Below are 23,136 nucleotides of genomic sequence, written 5' to 3' on the forward strand. Positions count from 1 at the left end.
ACTGTCAAAAGCCTTGCTACAATCAAGAAGGAGCGCACAAGCAACTTTGTTATTATCGAAAGCTATATTCAACTGATCGGATAAATCTTCCAGAAGGATTTGAGTGCTTTTGCCGGGTCGGAAACCATACTGACTAGGCGACAAAATGCTGTGGGCGTCCAGAAAGCTTGTCATTGTTAACAATAAGTGTTTTTCAAGTATTTGAGCGATAGAAGGCAGAATTGAAATGGGGCGATAGTTTTCAATTTTATTACGTGCACCGCTTTTATAAAGAGGTATAACCTTCGCTGTTTTCAGTTTTACAGGAATTTCACCACTTGAAATTATGCGATTAAGTAGTGTTAGCAAAACTTCTTGGATGTATTCATATGTTCTGCGCAACTCATTAATGGAAATGCCGTCAATTCCAGGAGATTTATTACATTTTAAATTGAATATAATCGATCTCAGCTCTTCCTGAGAAATTGAAGGCAGATATGCCGATTCACTAATGCTGTGACGCAAAGTACGAGAATCTACCTGCAGGTTTCGTTTCTCATTACACGAGAGAAGTGATTATTAAACTCATCAGAAATATTCTGTCTGCCGCTGGATAAATTGGAAGGAAAATAATTCATTATATCAGCTCGCGTATTAGTGCCTCTAAAGCTGTTAATTAACGACCACGTTTTCTTACTGCTGTAACTAGCGGCTTTAAATTTGTCTCGAAAATGTATTCGCTTTGCGGAGCGGATCATGGCAGTAACTTTGTTTCTGAGCAGCTTAAATTGGGCCCGTAAGTCTGCACAATTCGGGGCACGCTTGCATTGGGCCCACAGTAAGTCTTTTTCTTTTATTGCTGCGAGTATGACAGACGACATCCACTTGTTATCCACGTTACGTTGTTTGATATGTATTGTTTTGGTATTGTATGAAATATTTTTCAGAATAAATAGAAGCGCGAAGTTAACAAATTCGTAACTCTGTACAAAACCGATATTACAGTTACCAGCACTGAGTTCGGTTGGTCATTAGCTCAGTACAGCCGTATACAGCCGATACATGGCGAGGTCTGGGGTGAGTGGCGTGTTCTGCTAGTGTTTACCTAGACTGCAGTATGTAAAGCCGACAGATTTGCTATATAAACAAGTATGCAGTCCACTTAAACGTATCACAACGTTTGGAAGCGTTTTGCAAAAGTCACATTCGCTAATTAGCGGTACCTCCCAAGCTGCGTGCACGGAATCTATTTTGTCCGCTTTAGATGTGTTAGTAAGTGCAGTTTATGAAAGTTCGATATCGTTTTTCATTGCTATGAAGCAAAGCTGTAAACTTGACACTTTGCAATTTTTGAGACGTTTAGAGCGGAGCTCTAGGCGCCCGTTCCAGTGTCGAGCGTTGGCGTCCCTTGGGATTTTCGGCATAACCGGGCAAACTAGCACAGCGCAGGACGAAAGAGCGAACGCGCTGGAGCGCAGCGTGAGTATAACCATTAGGGAGTATGGTAATCGTCGGTGAATTTTTTTCTAAGCACAGTGACGGTACAAAATTAACAGCTGCTTCCAGCACATACTAGATGTTACATTTTAAGTGCAACAAACGTCATCGAAATCAGTGCAGCGAATGCCGAGAAAAATAAATGATTTCATCATTTAACCGTTGTCATGTATGTATATGGGAGCTCCCGAGCTAGGTAACAAGCGTTGCGCATTTCAGAGTGGGCACGCTCCTCAAGTACGTTTCCTGAGCTTCCTTTCTCCGTGCTAACAGCATCGCGCCTGACAGACGTGGAAGGAGGATGAGGTTAGAATTTTTCTGCCTGTCCCCCATGCCCGACAGCCCTGGCTGCATCTCGACGCCTCGAACTATGGCATGACCGAATCACCTGAGAGAGGGTGTAGCGCGAGCTCGTCCTCGCTCTGCCTGTTAAGTTTTCTCTCCCAACCTGCCCCATGAATCTTTCACCCTTTCACGGCGGGAAGCGGCGCCAGTTGCTCGGTCAAGTCGATAGGCGCCCTCGTTTCTTTTTAATTTATATTTATTTATTATTGTTTCTTTTAATTTATATAAGCGATATCGACGCGGCCTAGGACAATCGCGTGAGACGAAATCGAACGTCGGCTTCTTGAACGCGTACAAGATAACGGTCCACGTTCTCTCCATTTTGCGGTGTCAATGCTTTAATTAACGCGCCTTGTTGACCCTTGGAGTAGGTGGCGTCGCTTACTTGCCTCGGAAAGCGGATCCAGCCTCGTCAATACCTATGTTCCCCCGACAAAAAAAAAAGTGAGTACCGCATGGAAGCGCCTTTTTAGGGCGAAATCATTAGCTCATGGGTCGAAAAATCCGACAACCAACCGGCGTGATGGCACCAAAACTCAAGCGCATGCGCCAGTAAGCCGTCAATTTACTTGTCAATAAAAGAACTTGATTATCTCTCTTCGCGTTGAAGGAACACCCTCCACTAATCAGTGTGGCCACATAATTGTCTGCGCGTGGTTGTTCGTACTTGCCGAGCAAAGTAAACGTGTCTTAAGACGTTTCGAGGAGTATACCAGGTACGCCTAAAAAAATTTAAATTATGGGGTTTTACGTGCAAAAATTACGGTCTGATTACGAGGCGTGCCGTAGTGCGGGACTCCGAAAATTTGGACAACCCGCTGTTGTTTAACATGCACCTAAATATGAGTAGCCAAGTACACCTGTGAGAACTGTAAATAAATGTATTGTTGAAAGTTCGTGCTGTGTGTTTGCCTAATTTGCCTTTCCGTGTCCGTCACATTCTGCCTGCGCTGCAAGAAGGTAGAAGAAACCATATATCATGTAGCAACCTTCCTGTATTAAAATGCTAAAGAAAACTCAGTCAGCGTGCCTATGTGTCTTATTGGTCTTCATAGGCTTGCCAAGATCGTTTTAACATGCCAGTAACTAGGCAGTACCAGTGTCGATGTCTAGCTGACCAAAAAAGAGAACAATTATATAGAAAAACAAGAGAAAACAGCAAATTGCTACGCTTCCGAATGAGAATGACAAAATAATTTAATGAATGTCTCGTGAGTGCGCACGCTTTCGCGGTTCATCCTCTTTAGCGTATGCTAAGGTGACCGTAAGCTTTTTCTGAGAATTGTTACCCCGAAATGTCATTCGCATGGGCATGTCAGGTTTGCGCAACGCGCTCGAAAGGTATACTGTGCGCTCACCCTGGCGTGAAATTAAACGTTGGGACCATGTAAGTTCACAGATAAATAAAGGCTGCTTCCCCATTGTAACTGTTTTTCGAGTTTTCATGTTTTCCTCCGTAATCCTTACGCGCGTGCAAGATGTAGTGCTACACAGACAAGCTCGCAATTTTTAATTATGTTGGAGTCATATATGAAGTGTGAAATGCGTTCGCAATAGTTAGTGTCGCTGTATATGTACAGTCGGAATCAGACCTGTCTGGAGCAGCCGGCTGACGGCTGCACGAGCGCCGCCTTTCAGTAGCTGCTTGGATTCTAGCGCCAGAAGCCTGCATGCACACTCGCGGCCAAACAGCGATATCGCCCGGCAAATTTCTTCATAAGAGACAGTCAAAGTTATCTTAGTTGTTTTTTTTTTGCTTGCTGTCGCATGTGCAACAGTCGCCATTCGTGATAAGCGCGAATTTGCGCCGGAATGCGTGCGTTAGCTGTGACAACCACACGTGATTCAACGTAAAGAATGGCAGTAATTCATCTGTACCCCGGGAAATGGTCACGTCAACGCCAATTATCACTGATAGACGCAAACAACGACTAACTCGAACTATAACTCTCTTTTTTGCAATGGCTGCACGGCTGACCAGGGAAGAACGGGGAGCGATGGCTATAATGGGACGCACAATGTCCCGCAGAGCTACTTGTAATGTGACATATCGCCCGATGGGAACTGTGAGCCATGTCTTAAGGGCTTACCGTTGTTACGTTTCGCCTACGACGCGCGGTAAAGCCGGCGCGGATGCAACGGACGCCGAGGCTTCGTTCAAAGCGGCAGACATTTTGGCCCGTTCGGCGCCGCCGCTACGCCTCCCCGCCAAGCGCGTCCAGGCATGTTCCAATGCCACGTGTCTTCATGTGCGTGTGTGTGTGTATGTGCATGTTGGTGCCCACGCTTGTCGAAGCGCGGCAGCCGGGGAGAGGAGCTCCCCCAACTGTGAAGCGAGGGGGTCTGACAGGCGCCGACACGACGTATGAGCCACCTTCTCTTCCCATTGTGCCCGAGTGGCGCCGACACGACGGCTGCGCCACCTTATCCCTTTGTGCCCGAGCGGCACAGTCACGTGCTCGTCTATAGAGGGGTTCCTTCTTGCCCTCAACTGCGAGAGTATAAAAGCAGCTGCCCCCGGACGCCAAAGAGGCTCCGATTTCTTCTGTTGAGTAAAGTGCACTCCCGTCTCTCTACTTCGGTCAACCTGACCGCCAACTCTTTGCGATGTTAGTATAAACAAGTTGTTTTGTTGTTACCAGTCGACTCATGCTTTGCCGGGACCTTCGGATGCTTCCAGTTGTACCCCAGGCCGCCAGGCCAACGCTACCCTTGGGGCTTGCGACCCAGGTGCAACAACGGGCGTCAGCGCCGAGTTCCCAACAACTCGTGCCAGCGGCGCGATTACAACAACTGGTGGCAGCGGTGGGATCGCGACAACGGAGGCCAGCAGCGAAGATATGCAGTTGACTGTATGCTGAGCAGCTCAACGACCATCCGGGAGCAGTGCAACGAGCCCTGTGTGATGACTGGTTGCCTGCAGCGGAACGACTGCGCTGAATTCTTGGCTACGAGGTTTGGTGAGTGCGGGACTTTCTTCTTCTGAGCTTTGCCAGGCTTTTGTTAGTGTCAGAAACAGAGCTGGTAATTGTGGTTGTCGTTGCTGCCGGGTTAGTTTGCGGCAAGACAATAGTAGGCAGTAGAGAAAGCAGCATTCAGAGCAGCCATGGATTTGAAGTCGTTGCGCAAACCGAAATTGCTGGAGCTTGCAAGAGAGTTGGGTCTGGATGTCTCAGACAAACTCAGAAAACCAGAACTGCTAAGGGCTATTCTTGAGTTAGAAGCTGAGGATGACGAGCTGTCGGAATGCCTTGAGACTATTGAGGAGAGGTCAAAAAGACAGGAGCGCGAAATTAAAGAACAGAAAGAGAAAGATGAGCGTGAACGAAAAGAACAGAAAGAAAAAGAAGAGCGTGAACGTAAAGAACAGAAAGAGCGAGAGCAACAAGAGCGCGACCGTCAACACGCTTTGGAAATGAAGCGTCTTGAGGTAGAGATGGAACGCGCTCGTAATGGAAGTCAGGCACACGGTGCAGGAGAACGCGTATTGTTCAAAATGACTGACCTGATGCGGCCGTTTAAGCTTGGAGAGGACATTGGTTTGTTCCTGGTTAACTTTGAGCGAACGTGCGAGAAGCAGGGGTTCTCTCGGGAAACGTGGCCACAGCGCTTGCTCACTTTGTTACCCGGCGAGGCGGCCGACGTAGTCGCTCGCTTGGATAGAGAAGAGGCAGAGGATTTCGACAAAGTGAAATCGAGTCTGCTAAAAAAGTACAGGCTGTCAGCGGAGGCGTTCCGTCGGAAGTTTCGGGAAAATGAGAAAGGCAAAAGTGAGTCATATACAGAGTTTGCGTACAGGCTTATGTCAAACATGCAGGAGTGGCTCAAAGAAGAGAAAGCGTTTGGTGACCACGATAAAGTTCTGCAGTGCTTCGGGCTGGAACAGTTTTATAGTCGGTTACCTGAGAACGTGCGGTACTGGGTCTTGGATAGGCCAGACGTTTGTACAGTGGCTAAAGCCGCCGAGCTAGCCGAGGAGTTTGTGACGCGTCGGGATCGCGGAGCTAAGGACGGTCAAAAGGGTGAATTTGGCTCGAAGTTTGAGAGGCCGAGGTTCACGCCCATGAGATTAAAGGGGGACACGCGTAGTGAGGATGCGAGTGAAAGCAGTCCGACCAAACGTAAAGAGACGGCGGCAGCCGAAGCCGAACGCAGAAAGCGGTTCGAGATGAGGCAAGCGCGCGTGTGTTATACGTGCCAGAAGCCGGGTCACTTTTCGGCGCAGTGTCCGGAAACAAAAACAAAAGTTGTGTTTTTGTCATTATGCAGCACTGACGAGAACATGAAGCTCCTCGAGCCTTACATGCGAGACCTCCTCGTGAACGGGAAAGAGTGCCGAGTACTTCGCGATTCCGCAGCTACGATGGATGTAGTTCACCCCTCCTACGTAGAACCCGATATGTTCACAGGCGAGTGCGCATGGTTCAAGCAAGCCGTGGAAGCTCATAGCGTGTGTCTGCCCGTAGCAAAAGTGCTTATTGAAGGACCATTCGGAGCGCTTGAGACGGAGGCCGCAGTGTCATCTATGCTGCCCCCCCAGTACCCGTACCTATTTTCGAACAGGTCCGATCACCTCCTGCGCGAGAAGGGGCTTTTGTTTGGTGAGGCTAGCGTTCAGGCCTTAACCAGATCGAAGGTTCGGGAGCTCGCTGCAAAGGCGGTAGTTGCGGGGCCGACGTTATCGAACAATGAGAAAGGGTCAGAGGCGCAGCAAGCTGATATTCAGAGCACGCCCGAACTGAATAAACTTGAGTATGTAACGTTAAAGGCACCAGATACTGGAGAGGAAATTCCCGATGCGGGAAAGTTAGAAGAGCTATCTGCAGATTTGCTCATCGCGCCTACGTGAGATGGACTTAATAGGTTGCTAAAAGTCAGCCGGTCGGCTTTGATAGCCGAGCAAAAAAAGGATGGCAGCCTAGAAAACGGACGCTGCATTGTCAAGGAAGGTATCGCCAAGAAAAATGCGCGTTTTGTGGAAAGAGGTGGAGTCCTGTACCGGAAGTATCTAGACCGCAGAGGAGTGGAGTTCGATCAGCTGATCGTGCCTCAATGCTATCGTCAGGATCTGTTGCGCTTGTCGCACGGGGGTTCGTGGTCCGGACACCTAGGAGTTAAGAAAACTAAGGACCGTCTCTTGCAAGAGTACTATTGGCCAGGGTGTTTTCGGGACGCAGACCATTTCGTGAGGACATGTGACACCTGTCAGCGGGTGGGCAAACCAGGGGACAAATCAAGGGCGCCGTTGAGATTGGTACCTATCATTACGGAGCCTTTTAGACGGCTCGTTATTGATACAGTGGGACCTCTGCCGGTAACAGCCACGGGGTACAGACACATTTTGACTGTGATCTGCCCAGCGGCAAAGTTCCCTGAAGCAGTGCCGCTTAAAGAACTCAGCTCAGTTGAGATAGTCAATGCACTACTGTCCATATTTGCGCGAGTTGGTTTTCCTGCGGAAATCCAATCAGATCAGGGCACAGTGTTTACTAGCGCTTTGACGACAACTTTTCTCGAAAGGTGTGGGGTAAAGCTGTTACACAGCTCAGTGTACCACCCACAGTCGAATTCCGTTGAGAAGCTCCACTCCGTCATGAAGCGCGTGTTGAGAGCATTGTGTTTTGAACATCAAACTGACTGGGAGCTGTGTCTGCCTGGGGTGATGTTTGCATTACGGACCGCGCCGCATGCGGCTACGGGGTTTTCGCCAGCTGAGCTGGTGTACGGTCGCTCGCTGCGATCTCCGCTTCGCATGCTTCGAGAATCGTGGGAAGGCAGGGGCGACGACCCAGTCGTGGTGGAGTACGTGCTTAAGCTCCTCGAACGCTTAAGAAGGGCACAGGAGTTGTCAGGTGAAGCAATGGCAAAGGCCCAGCAGAGGGCCAAGGTTTATTATGATCGGACCGCCAGGGCCCGTCGTTTTGAGGTGGGCGATGAGGTCATGATATTGCGCACATCGCTAAACAACAAACTAGACGTGCAGTGGGAGGGCCCAGCACGGATTGTTCAAAAACTGTCAGACGTCAACTACGTGGTGAGTCTGCCAGGAAAGCGGAAAGCACAGCAAGTTTACCGCTGTGATCTGCTCAAACCTTATAGACAAAGGGAAGCAGTAGTGTGCATGATGGTAAACGTTCCCGAAGAGCTTCCGGTCGAGCTTCCGGGACTAAGCTCAGTGACGAACAGGAAAGACACCGATCAGGTCATTAGTGACTTAGTCAGTGGAGCATCGCTGTCGCCTGAGCAGAAAACCGAACTACACCAGCTCTTACAAGAGTTTCAAGATCTGTTCTCTGAGAGGCCTGGTAGGACTTCTGTACTTACTCATGATATAGAACTTACCTCCCCAGAGCCAGTACGATCCAAGGCGTATCGGGTGTCACCCCGCCAGAACGATATTATGGAGGCTGAGGTAAAGAAAATGCTACAGCTCGGTGTTATTGAGGCAGGTGAGAGTGATTATACCTCCCCTTTGATTTTAGTTGAGGTACCGGGCAAGGAACCTCGTCCTTGCGTCGACTACCGCAGGCTTAATTCCATCACTAAGGATCAAATTTATCCGATCCCTAACATCGAGGAGCGCCTTGAGAAAGTTAGTAGCGCTCAGTTTATTTCCACCCTAGATCTTGTCAGGGGTTATTGGCAGGTTCCACTTACAGAAGAGGCTAGTAGGTATGCGGCGTTCATTTCCCCAATGGGAACATTCCGTCCTAAAGTGTTGAGTTTTGGTTTGAAGAATGCGCCATACTGCTTTTCAAGCCTCATGGATAAAGTGTTGCGGGGACAGCAAGAATTCGCTTTACCGTATCTAGACGACGTAGCGATATTCTCCGCATCCTGGTCTGAGCATATGGCACACTTGCGGGCAGTGCTAACTCGCCTGCGCGAAGCGGGCTTGACAATCAAGGCTCCCAAGTGCCAGTTAGCACAGGCCGAGGTTGTCTACCTCGGTCACATGATTGGTCGGGGTCGTCGCCGCCCCTCTGAAATAAAGGTGGCCGCTGTGCGAGACTTCCCGCAACCGCGCACGAAGACCGATATTCGGTCGTTCTTAGGTGTCGCCGGCTACTATCAGAGGTACATCCCCAGGTACTCTGATATCGCGGCTCCCCTGACGGATGCTCTAAGAAAAACAGAGCCCCAAACAGTCGTATGGGACGAGACAAAGGAAAGAGCTTTTAGCGCCCTAAAGAGTGCCCTAACAAGCCAGCCTGTGCTACGATCGCCAGACTATACAAAAGGGTTTGTTGTTCAGTGCGATGCTAGTGAGCGAGGCATGGGCGTTGTACTGTGCCAACGGGAAAATGGAGAAGTAGAACACCCCGTCTTGTATGCTAGTCGTAAGCTGACCAGTCGTGAGCAGGCGTATAGCGCCACCGAGAAAGAGTGTGCGTGTCTCGTGTGGGCCGTTCAGAAATTGTCATGCTATCTAGCCGGCTCGAGGTTTATCATTGAGACGGATCACTGCCCTCTCCAATGGCTGCAGACCATCTCTCCCAAAAATGGCCGCCTCCTGCGCTGGAGCCTCCCTTTGCAACAATATTCCTTTGAGGTGCGTTACAAAAAGGGGAGTCTCAACGGTAACGCCGATGGCTTAAGTCGAAGCCCCTAACGTAGGAATCAGCCTCAAAATTGTTTGTTACTGATGTTTTTCTTCCTGAGGCAGGACTTTTAACATATTGCTTTTGTTTAGTGTTTCAAAGTGGTGATGTGCTTTCTAGTGCAATTTTCCAATTTGTGGACGCGTTCTGAGTGCTGCTAGACTACTGTAAGGAACTAGGCAGTGGTATAGAAGGGGAAAGAGCCTGGCAGGGCTTAGTGAGGGTTGTGCCATGCTTGCTGACTGAGCGGTTGAGTTTCAGCGTAGTTCTAACGCTTGCCGGGAACGAGAACAAAAATGTGAACTCTCCCGAAGTCACTTTGCAGTGTCCTGTGCGAACCTGAACGAGAGAACGAGGCCTTCTCTGTGCGCTGCGCTCAAGAAACGTCGAGGGACGCCCGACTTCGGTTATGAGCATCATCGAGCGACATCCCTCCGGACAGCGGATGCAGTCCCCTGACCATCGGGATCTCCTTCTCCCGGCGGGGCGGTCTGTTACGTTTCGCCTACGACGCGCGGTAAAGCCGGCGCGGATGCAACGGACGCCGAGGCTTCGTTCAAAGCGGCAGACATTTTGGCCCGTTCGGCGCCGCCGCTACGCCTCCCCGCCAAGCGCGTCCAGGCAAGTTCCAATGCCACGTGTCTTCATGTGCGTGTGTGTGTGTATGTGCATGTTGGTGCCCACGCTTGTCGAAGCGCGGCAGCCGGGGAGAGGAGCTCCCCCAACTGTGAAGCGAGGGGGTCTGACAGGCGCCGACACGACGTATGAGCCACCTTCTCTTCCCATTGTGCCCGAGTGGCGCCGACACGACGGCTGCGCCACCTTATCCCTTTGTGCCCGAGCGGCACAGTCACGTGCTCGTCTATAGAGGGGTTCCTTCTTGCCCTCAACTGCGAGAGTATAAAAGCAGCTGCACCCGGACGCCAAAGAGGCTCCGATTTCTTCTGTTGAGTAAAGTGCACTCCCGTCTCTCTACTTCGGTCAACCTGACCGCCAACTCTTTGCGATGTTAGAATAAACAAGTTGTTTTGTTGTTACCAGTCGACTCATGCTTTGCCGGGACCTTCGGATGCTTCCAGTTGTACCCCAGGCCGCCAGGCCAACGCTACCCTTGGGGCTTGCGACCCAGGTGCAACAACGGGCGTCAGCGCCGAGTTCCCAACAACTCGTGCCAGCGGCGCGATTACAACACCGTGAAGAAGGCCGCAACGAAAACGCTCCACGTGGTCACCCTGAAAGGGCCACGTCACATGTGGAAGACCTGCTGGTTGTGGCCGCCATCAGTAGCAGATCCCTTTTTAACTGCTAAGGCGATCAGGAATGAGCTCGGCTTGACAAGTGTCAGCCTGCCAACGATAAGACAGAGGCTCCATGAAGCTGGCATCCACAGCAGGACTGCGTCCCAAGAGACGTTGCTGGAAAAATCGCACAGAAGGGCTTGCCTTGAGCTTGCCTCCACATGCGAGTCCTGGAGTCCCGAGAATTGCAGCGTGGTTGTCTTCACTGGTGAAACGCCATTTTGCACCCGGTGGGGCGTTCAGCGAAGAGTCTGGCGGCCGGAAAGGTGTCGGTAAGTTGGGAAAAATTGCATTAGGTGCTGTTATCTTGATGAAGTGTGTTTGCTTGCGTTATGCTACAAGGTCCATAGATGAAATTTCGGCTTTCTATTTACCAGCACGATATAAATTTAAACTATATTATTTTTCTTGCTCGAGCAACTGCGGTGCGTTGCCACTTGCTTTTTCCCCTGAACTCCCTATTATTTTGTCTGTGTCTATAGCGTAGTAGTTTTTTTATTTTATGCACTCTTATTAGCATGCCAACGTGCCGTGCCACTCTCGTAATTTGTGGGCAGAATTACGTCCTGCCTATTCACATGGCATAAGCCGGGATCTGTATAAGAAATAGCGTGACTTTTCACTTAGAATATAGCAAGATAATCACCTCGCGCTACAATACAAAAGCTTTGAAGGCGTTCACCTCGGACTACAGGCAACACGCAAGCTACACGGAAAGCCCGTGATGTGCACTCGATAGTCCCACATTGAGTTCACTTCTTTAGTGTGAGCATAACAGCCTTGTTTACTCCGCTGGCTGCCGACAGAGTTCGAATATTTTGGGCCCTCGCCTTTCAGTTTTGTTCTACAGGATATTTACCATTTGTGGTGCAGGTTTCACGAACGATACATGTGGAATATTCGTTCCAGTGGCGTTCCAGGTGTGGGGTGCCATCAGCTATGCAGGCCTTGAACCAAATCACTGTGTAACAGGTCGAATGACGTCCAAAGACTACATGTACATGTTGCAATATACCCTGATGCCTTACGTGCTCGAAGGACCATTTCCCGATGGACTTTCTTGGCTTAAGCAAGGCGAAGTGTCTGGGCAGCTCAGCCAGGTGCGTCAAAGAATTGATGGACAACTTATGCATCTCAACGTTTCCTTGGCCGGCACGAAGCCCAGACCTGAACATAACAAAGAATGTTTGGGGCCTGATGAAGCAAAATTCGAGCAGAAGGGTGGGTTTAACGACAGCTAAAGCTGGCCAACTCTGAACAGCTATTCAAGCGGAGTGGGAGTGCTATCGTGTTCTGTCCGTCAATCCGCTCTACGATTCCCTCCCTCCAAGGATCGCGTCTGTGATGGAACGGCGAGGTTGTTTATTGAGTTCGTGGATTTCCGTGGTGCACGTATGTATTCTTCCTTTAGTTTCGCTTGATCAGATTGCGTGAACGTGTTACTTTATTTTTGTTTATTTTCATGAGAGGCTTAATAAATCATGTGGGTCATACCCACTTGAAACACGGCCTCATATATGTCTGCCGAGCTATTTACTTTAATTTATTGAAATAGCCGTCGAATAAATTTTTAAGACAGCAAATTGATGCTTGTTTGGAATAACGCTGCTTTAAAACAAATCTTAACCGAAGGGCAAACCTGGACATCCACATTCAGTAGCTCCGAAGCACCTATATGCTTTCAAAAATCATCTAACATACTCCAATAAGATCATTGAACTCTCTGAACTAATTTTGGAAAGTGCAGAAAATTATCAAATTATGTGTAATGCTTGGCTTCTCGCAGCACCCTAACACATCTCTTTGTTTTGCAAAATGCCGTAATTTCGAGCATCCGAAGAGGATGAATTTGATGTATAGAATAAATAACCTATCTGAAATAGTTACAAAGCTGAGTACCCCAAAATTATATTCCCAAGTTAGTGGTGTAATTTGGAGCTCCGTGTGATGCACTATCATTCGTTTTATAAGTGTCCCCAGATGCTACAATCTCTAAAAAAACTAAATTTTTATTTATAACCTCTGCTTCCTACAGTTATCAATTTTCGCTTCATTTTAATTCACCAAACTTGTCAAATTCGGTATGGTAAAGGCCAAATAAACAATTTCAGCCTCTTCATGTGCGTTCCCTACGGTAAAGCTTCTCTTACTGTTTCTGCTGTTTCATCGTTTATTCTATATGCTGCTTGAAGTGTCTCATCAAGTTGCTATGCTCTTTTGGTATGGTCTAAAGCAAAAATTTATAACTTCGAACACTGACAATCTTTTGGTTTCAATCAGATACGAATGCATTACGGGAGGGAACCGCGTTTCATTTTCGCTCTCGTATCAGCAACGGCGGCCGCTGCACTCGCCGAAGCAGGCCAAGAAAAAGCGCAGATTCGGTTCAGCATCACTCGTGACAAAATCTACAGGCTGATAACGCAAATAGCCGCGAGCAGCCATACCGCATGCAGGCTTTTGGCGCTCGTATCCAACATACCTCGAACCCTGCAGCAACTGAGAGGTGGCGATCGTCCAGCCGTCAGCCGCCTGCTCGACTGCTCCAGACGAGTCTGATTCCGACTGTACATACAAGAATATTAAGGACACTTAATTATTCATGATAGGCTCGGGGCTGGGCAAAGATACTTTAATTGGTACCGTGATACAAGATACCACAGGAATTATTGTATCCGATACCATATTTTCCATTTCTCTCTTAAGATAGTTCGATACATTCGCACAGCTTCGTATTATAAATCTGTACAATGTAGCAGCAAACGCGCTTGCACAAACATGTTCGCTTGGACATTTGTCAAGTACCTACAAACAAGGTTGTTTGATTTGAATGAAATGTCTGCTAGAATCTCAAAGTTTTTGTCTTTCTTGCTGAAAGTACAGTATTTTCATTCCGAAACAATCTATTGCGGCTGCATTTCCTGCTTAAAGGGAAGCTAAAGAGAAACAATAAATCAGTTGAGACTAATAAAGCATTGTTTGAGAACTCTGCAGGCAGTCATTTCAAAATAATGGTTTGATTATTAGATGAGAAAATGAAGATCGAAGTATCAGTATTTGAATTTCGCGACGAAACCTTGATGCCGGCACGTGAGTGTGACGTCAGGAATTCGAAAGTATTTTTGGCATTGGGCCGCGTCGGCTGAGTTAAGGTTCGCGAAACTTGTCATGTTTACTATTTGGTTCCTTTACAACATGATGTACTCAATCTGTACCGCTACATATTTAAGTAGGCCCTAGAAGAGGCAATTAAAATCCATGACGTCACAGCGAGCAGCTGCGGGAACTTCAAGGAGGCGTCTCCACTCGTCTTTCGTTAGTGCGGTTTTTCTGGTTTACCAAGCGTCCTATCGTGGTAAGAGTGGTGTTTTTGTTGTCATGGAAAGGTAAGTTACTGATGCAGAAGAAATCACCTTTCTCTTTAGTGTCCCTTTAACATGAGACGTTTTTACACGTTGCGCTGTTAGCGGTTTTTGCTTTTCGCTTTTGTAATTGACGGGAATCGCTGCTCTGCTTGCCGACTAGCGAGCGGAACTCGGCACGGCGGCTTAGTGCCTATGGCGTTGCGCTGCTAAGCCCGAGGTCGCGCTATCAAATCCCGGCCGCGGCGACTCCATTTCGATGGCGACTAATTGCAAAAATGCCCGTGCCCGTGCCTTGGGAGCTCGCTCAAAGTCCCCTGGTAGTCCAAATTAACCTGCAGTTCCCCACTGCGGCGTGTCTCAAAATAAAATCGTACTTTTGCACGTAAAAGCCGAGAATTCGTTCATTCGCCTGCTAGCGGGTCACCATCTAATCACACGAAGGTCAATGAGAAGCCTCCGCATGGTGGCGCAAATACCGCTCTGACATTTCACCATGCCCTTGAACGTATTAGCGCTTGCGCAATACCGGATCACCAGACAGGTAAGCAGCAGCGACAACGCTGGTGGCGGCATTTCTTGTGACGCATCGTGCATACAGGGAGCACATAAGGCAGCAATGATCTCTCATATTCTACTTATCTACTGGTGTAAAGCGTTCGTTATCAATATATTCAATAACGCGCAATCCTCTTGCAATTTTTGTTCTACGAGAAAGCTTGAGCAGTGCAAGAACGTTGAATGGATATTGTAACCTAGTTCGAGAAATTGTTTTTGGTGCTTAGGAGTAACAATCACGCACACAAAATAGCCACTAATGCACAGGACCTCCGAAAGCAGCGCCATCCACACTTTGGCTCACAAAAGTCAAACTTACATCCACGAAATCATTCAAGTCGTTGCTGTGTGAAAGCCACTTGACGCAAGGTAACCCGATTCTTCCATTCTTCAGACGTCGTAACAAAGCACCACGCAAGAAAAAATTCGACAATGACGCTACAGCGGCACCAGAATTTGCGCGAAAGACGACGCACTCATTCGCGTACGCAGCACAGTGTGGTCGCAAAGAGAGTATACCGCGAGCCTTTTTTCTTTCATTCCGCGAATTTTGTGGGTTCCTCCATGCGGGGAAAGCATTTGTGCGGAAATGACCGCAGCGGCGCCTCGGGCATGTGCTTCCGTCCGGCCAACGCCACCGCACCTGATGGTCACTACGTGCACGTGTCGCGCCCTCGTACCTCACTCAGCTGTATCGGGGGTCAAAAATTGATTAGTTATGGACGAATTGATTTTGTATGCGGAGTGTTTTCGCTGCCGATTCTGGCCCCTTAAACTCTGGCCCTTATTGGATGCTGTCGGCCTGCCAGATTGGACGAAATAGGCCATTGGTGGAGATGCCGGCGCCTCCCGCCGGTCTCTGGGTCCCTTGAATGCTGCAAAACCTCATTTAAGGAATGTGCTGAGTAGTTTTGAGGAGAGCAAGGAGACAGCAGACACACAGCGCTGCTTCACCATGGGAGACCCGGCCTGTCAGGCAGGCCGCCTACGGCGGGTATGACATCGTTTTGTATGTAAATGTGTGTACAGTGTCAAGTTAAAGTAAATGTCAAGTTAAGAAACCTAATTATTCAAATGATATTAATGAGTGCAGCATTCCGGGCAAGTTGGTAATCCATTACTCAAATTATATTGCGCAACAAAAGAACGACAATGACGTGAGAGGACGACTCAGCAAGCGCGAACTTTCAACTAAGTTTATTGTACCACTGAAACCAATTTTATACATGTGAAGCAGTGTAGACCGCGCATGCGCTTACATGAAAAATGAACTGCGCATTCATTTAACATATTTACAAGTCGTGTGATGCTTCGTCCAAGAAACCTATAGTTGTTTTTCTGTGAGAGCCAGAGAAGGAAAGCTAACAACACACTTATCACCCAATTTTGCGATCATCTGCGCTTCAGATATTTCTCGGATGAGCTGCGTACTGCCACGGGAAACAATCATGCATTGGTCCTCAAGAGGTTTGCAGCCATGATCGCGACAATGAATTGCCAAGAAACCACCTGAGCCATTTTTTACATTGTTGCTGTGTTCGCGGAGCCGTTCATTGAGGCAACGCCCTGTTTGTCGGCCAGATATTCAGATACGTTGATGACTTTTTTAATTTTCATTGACTGCTCTTCTGAAGCCTTCATTCTGGAAACTAAGAAAGCGTTAGAAACGTTTCATAAGTGCTTAGTTCCGCCTCAAATTACTCGTGAGATGCCGGTAGGTAGGTCTCTTCGTTTTCTTGAACTTCGCCTGAGCTTTCAGGAGAGCCACAAGTGTTGGTCGTATGAGCCGCGAGCCAACAAGCCACTTCTACCGTATTCGTCCGCACATTCTCAGCTTGTTAAGCGGGCCATTATCAGTTTGTGCTTCAAGAATGCCCTTAGCAAATCTTGCTGTCATGAAGTGGACGTAAGCTTTGAAAAGCAAATTCGACGTTTGTCCTTGGCTGGATATCCTAGAGTGGTGCTAGTGTCTGTCGCGGAACGCATTTTAACAGAAGCGCGTTCCAGCACGCAGAAGTCAGTGGCCGAAGCCCATCCCGGTATACGCCCTAAGGTAAGTGTTATATCTTACATGCACTGAACATCCCATAACTTGAAAAAGATAGCCCAAAGGGCGAATGTAAGAGTTGTTTTTTGTGCCCCCAACAAGCTCGGCAGGCATTGCAGGTTGACGGATCCAAATGCCGTTCCTTCCAATAAGTGCAGAAAGCATAACCGCAGAAAGGTCGTCGAGTGTGTCCACCGGGTGGTTTACAACCTTCCGCTTTCATGTGCCAGGAAGCAATATATCGGACAAACTGGGCGTTGCCTCAATGATCGGCTCCGCGAACACAGCAACAATGTAAAAAATGGCTCCGGTAGTTGCTTGGCAATTCGTTGTCGCGATCATGGCTGCAAACCTCTTGAGGACCAATGCGCGATTGTTTCCCGTGGCAGTACGCAGCTCATCCGAGAAATATCTGAAGCACAGATGATCGCAAAATTGGGTGATAAGTGTGTTAGCTTTCCTTCTCTGGCTCTCACAGAAAAACAACTATAGGTTTCTTGGACGCGGCATCACACGACTTGTAACTATGTTACATGAATACGCAGTTCATTTTTCATGTAAGCGCATGCGCGGTCTACACTGCTTCGCATGTATAAAATCGGTGTCAGTGGTACAATAAACTTAGTTGAAAGTTTGCGCTTGGTGTATCGTCCTCTCACATCCGGGTCGTTCTTTTGCTGCGCAATATCATTTCAGTAATTCAAATGATACCTCGCATTGTCTCCGTGCGTGCGGATCTGGACTTGCCCTCCACGCGAAACTCCACGCTCTAACGTCATGACACGTGGCAACAAACCTCAGGAACCTAGCTCTAACAACTCGACTATGACCGAAACCCCTACTGTTCTCGCTACCATGTCCCCCCCCTCCCTGAAGCTAGACCTTTCGTTGGACCGCCAGTCTTTAGAGGCACGCCAGAAGAATCAATATCCGAGTTGCTGCTTTGCTACGAACAAGTTCTTTCCGTCAACTGGGATGAAGGGACGAAAGCAAAATTTTTATATTTGGCATTGGATGGGAACGCAAAAAAGTGGCACACCACTCAGATTTAAACGGGTGCCCCTAATTCATGGGAAGAGTGGGCGACGTTCCTAAAAACATCTTTCGCCAGTCACCACTCAATGGAAATCGCACATTTGCGGCTGCAAAAATCGGACCGAGCTACTAGCGGAGTCTCCCGCACAATATTACTATTATATTGAGTAACTGTGCGCCAAAATTGATCCATCTATGATGGAAGAGGAACGGTTACGGCACCTCATGCACCGCCTGCGTCCGGACATGCAGGAGGAAATAATTACGGCGAACCCTGAGAGTTGCTCTACTTTCCTGCAAATTCTGCAGCGTATTAATCAGGCTGCTTTGATGACGCGTGCGCACCAACCAGAAGTGGTCGGCACCCTTTTCTCTACCGGCCAGCACTCGTGGTAACCACACGCCTCGGCACCTCCCGCCGGAGTGACACCCACTGTAGCAACAATGCAGGCGCCTCTGACATGTATCGCTTTATATAGCTGCGCTGCGGCAAAGCGCCATTGTCCGCGAGAGGCCACCGACCATGATAGGGACTTGAGGATGATCGCGGACTCTATAGCCTTGTTTTCTGACCACCTGAAGGCCATTGAAGAAGATGTACGTCGTCCTCCAGTGCCTTGGCCAGCAAGAAATTCCCGTGCCGACGACGGGCGGCCACGATGCTAGCTATGCCGTTGCATTGGTCACGTCGCGCACGAATGTTGGACGTGGTTTCGATATATCAGAAACCAACAGGGAGAGCCCAACGATAATCAGGGTGGGTAGCCCAACCCTTCGGGGAACGACAACGGCCGGGCCTAGGGAGTCAGTCCGGCCGTCCCGTATGCACTATGTCAGATAGTCAGCTTCTAGCAGTACCCACACAAGCAAATGGTGCAAAAAACTCGAGATTGATACTGGCTTCTCGGCAAATGTCATCTCGTCACATTTCACTGAATAAATATCTGCTTCATCAAAATCAAGAAAAGACGTCTTCATCGGAGGAATCGGCGGAAGCTTGCTCTCCCCCCAAGGTGAAGTTGAAATAACTATTTATTTCGCTTCCACACATATTCGCGAGAAGTTTTTAATTGTGCAGGACTGTACCTACGAGCTATTAGGTGGTCTGCCGTTTTGTCGAGCATTGCGACTTCTTATAGATATCTCTAAGAGTGAGCTCCAACCGAAAACGGTGAAACCTTTCAGTGGCATTTATATTCGAGCACCCTGGCGCACAATGATGTACGTAGTGCGCGGTGCCACGAGTATATTCGCATTGAACCTCGCACTGAAATCGCTGTCCAAGTAAAAATCGCAAGGGACGGAGCCCATCTCATAGAAACGAACAGCACGCTCAGAAACGGACTTCACATTGCACGTACCGTGACCACGATCGTCCATGGGACAGGTGTGATTCGCATCGGTACTCCAACCATGCCGCCAGTGTTAGGAATGGCCTGCCGACATGCAAAGTTTCTTAGCCAGCTGCAGCAGCAGGGTTGGCGTTTTCCTGGAAAGCCACCGTCATCCTCTAGCCCAACGGCGCCGCTAAGTCTACTGTGTGCGGAGGTCAACACGCCGCGTCCGCAACTCTCCGTCGCGGGATTGCCGAGATAAGTTCGACGAACCAGGCTTTGTGACTGAACACGCCACCACCGACCGGGTCTGCCGTGAGTGGAGCAGTTCCCGAGGGAATGTATCTGGCGGCAACGTCCCACGCGCCCTTAAGGACGCCAGACAATGGAGAACCGGCGGCCACGCTGCGGGGGTCAGCTTGGGGAATAAGAGGCGCCTCCTTTGGTCAAGACGTAAGCCCCGAGCTCTGCAAAGCCCTCTGGCCTCGGTGGGGGCTGTGAAAGCTGTGCGTACGTTGTCTGTAAGCCATACCGCTCAAGGGCGGCTCGGCTTCGATGACTTATCGAACGGTTCTCTCACCTAGGAATCTAGGGAGCACGGAGTGTTTATAATCAGCTGTTTATCGGCTGCTAGAGTATGCTCTGTTATCGTGCTCGTGCTCGAGAAGCAATGTGTTTGGAGCTTCGTGCTCGCATGTTGTGTGCTTCGTCATGCGTGCTCCATTTGGGAGCCACGCTAGACTGTCGAATGTAAATCTTGTTCTAATGTAAAAATCAGTAAATAAATCCTGCTCGCCTTGTCCTGTCCTCCCAAGTTCCTCCCTACGACCTACAACCCTTATACCAGTAAGCTTCCTCAGCGGAACAAAGCTTGGATGGGCTACTTCTATTCACAATGTACAACTGCCAGTCATCGCACCCGAAGACACGCAAGTCTCTCGGGATTTTGACGTGGACACTGGGGACCACTTCCGTCCGTGTGAAAGGGCTGAGTTGCTTTCGCTCATTGACAACTTCCGTCATCTATTCACTGGCGATAACTACCACATTCAGCAGACGCCTGTGACAGAACACGTTATTGAAACAGGCGATTCTCGACCAATTCATCAGCATCACAACCGTCACTCTCCTTTTGAAAGGAACCTGATTGAGAAGCAAGTAGAGGAAATGTTGCGCGATGGGATACTAAGGGAATCTCGCAGTCCCTGGTCATCGCCTGTCGTCCTCGTAAGAAAGCCGAATGGGACATGGCGTTTTTGTGTCGACTTCCGAAGAGTGTAGAAGTTGCCAAGAAAGATGTACATCCACTGCCACGAATCGATGACATTCTCGACGTGCTACAGGGCTCAAAATACTTCCCAACACTTGATCTTACATCGGGCTATTGGCAAGTGAAAATCCAAACAAAATGTAAGCTGAAGACCGCGTTTGTCTGTGGGCCGAGCTTGTATGAGTACAATGTTGTTTCTTTTGGTCTGTGTAACGGCCCGGCCACGTTTCAGAGAATTATTAACAAAGTACTCAATGTTCTGCTTTGGAAGGTATCCTTGGCTTACTTGAACGACTTTGTAATTTTCTCTAAGGACATGACCGCTCATTTGCAAGATCTGAAATGCGTTTCCTCGGCTTTGGACTCAGCGAACTTGCTGCTGAAGCAGGAAAAGTGTAGCTTTGTTCGACAGGAAATTAAGTACCTTGGTCACATTCTCACTGGCGAGAACATCCGACCAGACCCAGACAAGGTGGCCATGATTGAAAATTTTTCCCCACCAAAAACAAAAAGAAAGGTGTAGAGAGCTTTCTCGGAATCTGCAACTACTATTGGCAATTTATCAATGATTTTCTCGTATTTCTCGGCCACTCACTAAACTCACTAGAAAGGATGTTCCTGTTGTCTGGGATGTGGACTGCGACGTGGCTATGCAATCCCTTAAAGAGAGGCTGATCACGGCGCCCTTTTTGCGTCAGTTTGAACCGGGGAAGGCAATAGAAGTGCACACTTATGGCTGTGATTACGGAATTGGTGCCGTACTTGTTCAGAAAATCTGATCCCACGAGAGAGTCATTGTATATGCAAGCCTACACCTTAATATGGCTGAGATGAACTACAGCACAACTGAGAAAGAATGTCTCGCAGTCGTGTACGCGTGCGGACACTTTCGTCCGTACATTTTTGGTGCTAAGTCCACAGTAGTGACCGACCAAGCTAGCCTGGCCTGGCTAATGAAAGTGAGGAATCCGAATGGTGGCCCTATGAGATGGTCTCTGTTGCTTCAGGAGTTCGACATAGCGTTGCGACATCGCCCTGGCCTCAAGAATGGAAATGCGGACAAGTTTTCTCGCCTTCCTCACGATCCCGCACCAGCAAGCGAAGAAAGCTCGTTACCGTTGCTCGTGCTGGATCATGAGGACATTGGAAAAAGCACAGGAAGAATTCATGGATGAAAAAAGTGATACAGCACCTAGAGCAGCCGAGTGCGCCCGTTGTCAGGAAAACGAAAAGAACTGCACGGAGCTTTCGGTTGGTTGATGGTGTGTTGTACAGAACAGCGAAAGGCTTTCAAAAAAATCGCGCAGCACTCGTTGTCCCGAAGTGGTTGAGATCGGAGGTTATAAGGCACTGCGATGACGACATCACGGTGGGTCACCTTGGTGTCAAGTGCACATGGGAGAAAATTCGCAGCAGGCACTTCTCGCCAAAGATGTTTTGCCACGTCAGCAAGTTTGTCCTCTCCTGCCCTGACTGTCAGACTCGAAAGCTACCACCCTGAAAGCCGACCTGTTTTCTCCAGCCAATCCCACCTGCAGGTCGACCTTCCCAACAAGTTGGCATGGATTATCTTGGCCCTTTCACGAAAAGCAAATCGGAAAACCGCTATATCATCGTGGTTACTGACTACCACACGAAATGGGTGGAGGCTGTCGCGTGTACAGTGGCCACCGCTGCAGAAGCTGCTAAAGCCTTCGTCGAGCAAATTGTCTTACGTCATGGGGCACCATAAAAAGTGATAACTGATCGAGGACAGCATTTTGTCGCCAACCTGACTGAAGAAATTTTCTGACTTGTAGGTAGCGAACATGCGACTACTACAGCGTAACACCCTCAAGCCAACGGCTTCTGTGAGCGCTTCAACCGCACGTTGGCCGATATACTCAGTATGTACGTTTCTTCGCGCCATCGCGAATGGGAAGAATTTCTTCCGTAAGTGCTCTTTGCATACAATTCTTCTACCCATGAGACCACCGGGTTCACTACGTTCTTTCTTCTTCACGGACATGAGCCCACACTTCCTATAGATGTAGCGCTGGGTGCAGAACACGGTTTCGGCTGCACACTGGATGTCAGGAAAGTGACCTGCCGGCTGCAGCGTGCTCACGAAGTAGTGATCCGAGGGGAGAGGCGTCAGTAAGTAAAGAACAAACTTAGTTATGACGCTAAACGACGTAGTGCGGTCTACCATGCAGGGGGAGGGGGGGGGGAGTGCTTGGTGTATTTGCGGACTCCCTTCAGAGCTTGGGGAAAGAGAACAGAAGTCCTTCACCGATACCACGGACCTTTCCGTCTAGTAAGGTGAATCGGCGAGAACAGCTGAGAGGTAGTTGATAGAACTGGCAAAACACGCGACGTTATTAATGTTGCGCGGTTAAAACATTGCCACGCCAGACAATGCTCCGATAATGACGAAGCGGACGACGAGCCTATTGACGGACATCGAGAGAAAGTGTGTGATCGAAGTGATGCTGTGGCGCAAGTGCGATTTGAGTGGTGGTGTGCGCGATTGCGGTTCGCGTAATCAACGTGTGTGCAAGACAGAGCCCAACGAAAGAGTGCGCGCCGTAGAAAACTCGAACGCCGGGACTGATCTTTACTCTGACTGGAGCACCTTCCATAACTTGGCCAAACCTGGAACAATCGCTGCTTACGACACGGACATTGATATGTATTACAGCGCAAGTTCATAAGGTTCAGTGCTAATTTTCCTGTGTAGCGTGCGTGAATGAACTTAAATGTTACTTTCTTGTCTTACATGATGTCTCAGGTTTCCATTTTATTAAAACGTGCTCGTTGTTTTGTTTTTA

This window comes from Dermacentor variabilis, unplaced genomic scaffold, assembly GCF_050947875.1.
Source record: "Dermacentor variabilis isolate Ectoservices unplaced genomic scaffold, ASM5094787v1 scaffold_15, whole genome shotgun sequence".
Classification (NCBI taxonomy): domain Eukaryota; kingdom Metazoa; phylum Arthropoda; class Arachnida; order Ixodida; family Ixodidae; genus Dermacentor; species Dermacentor variabilis.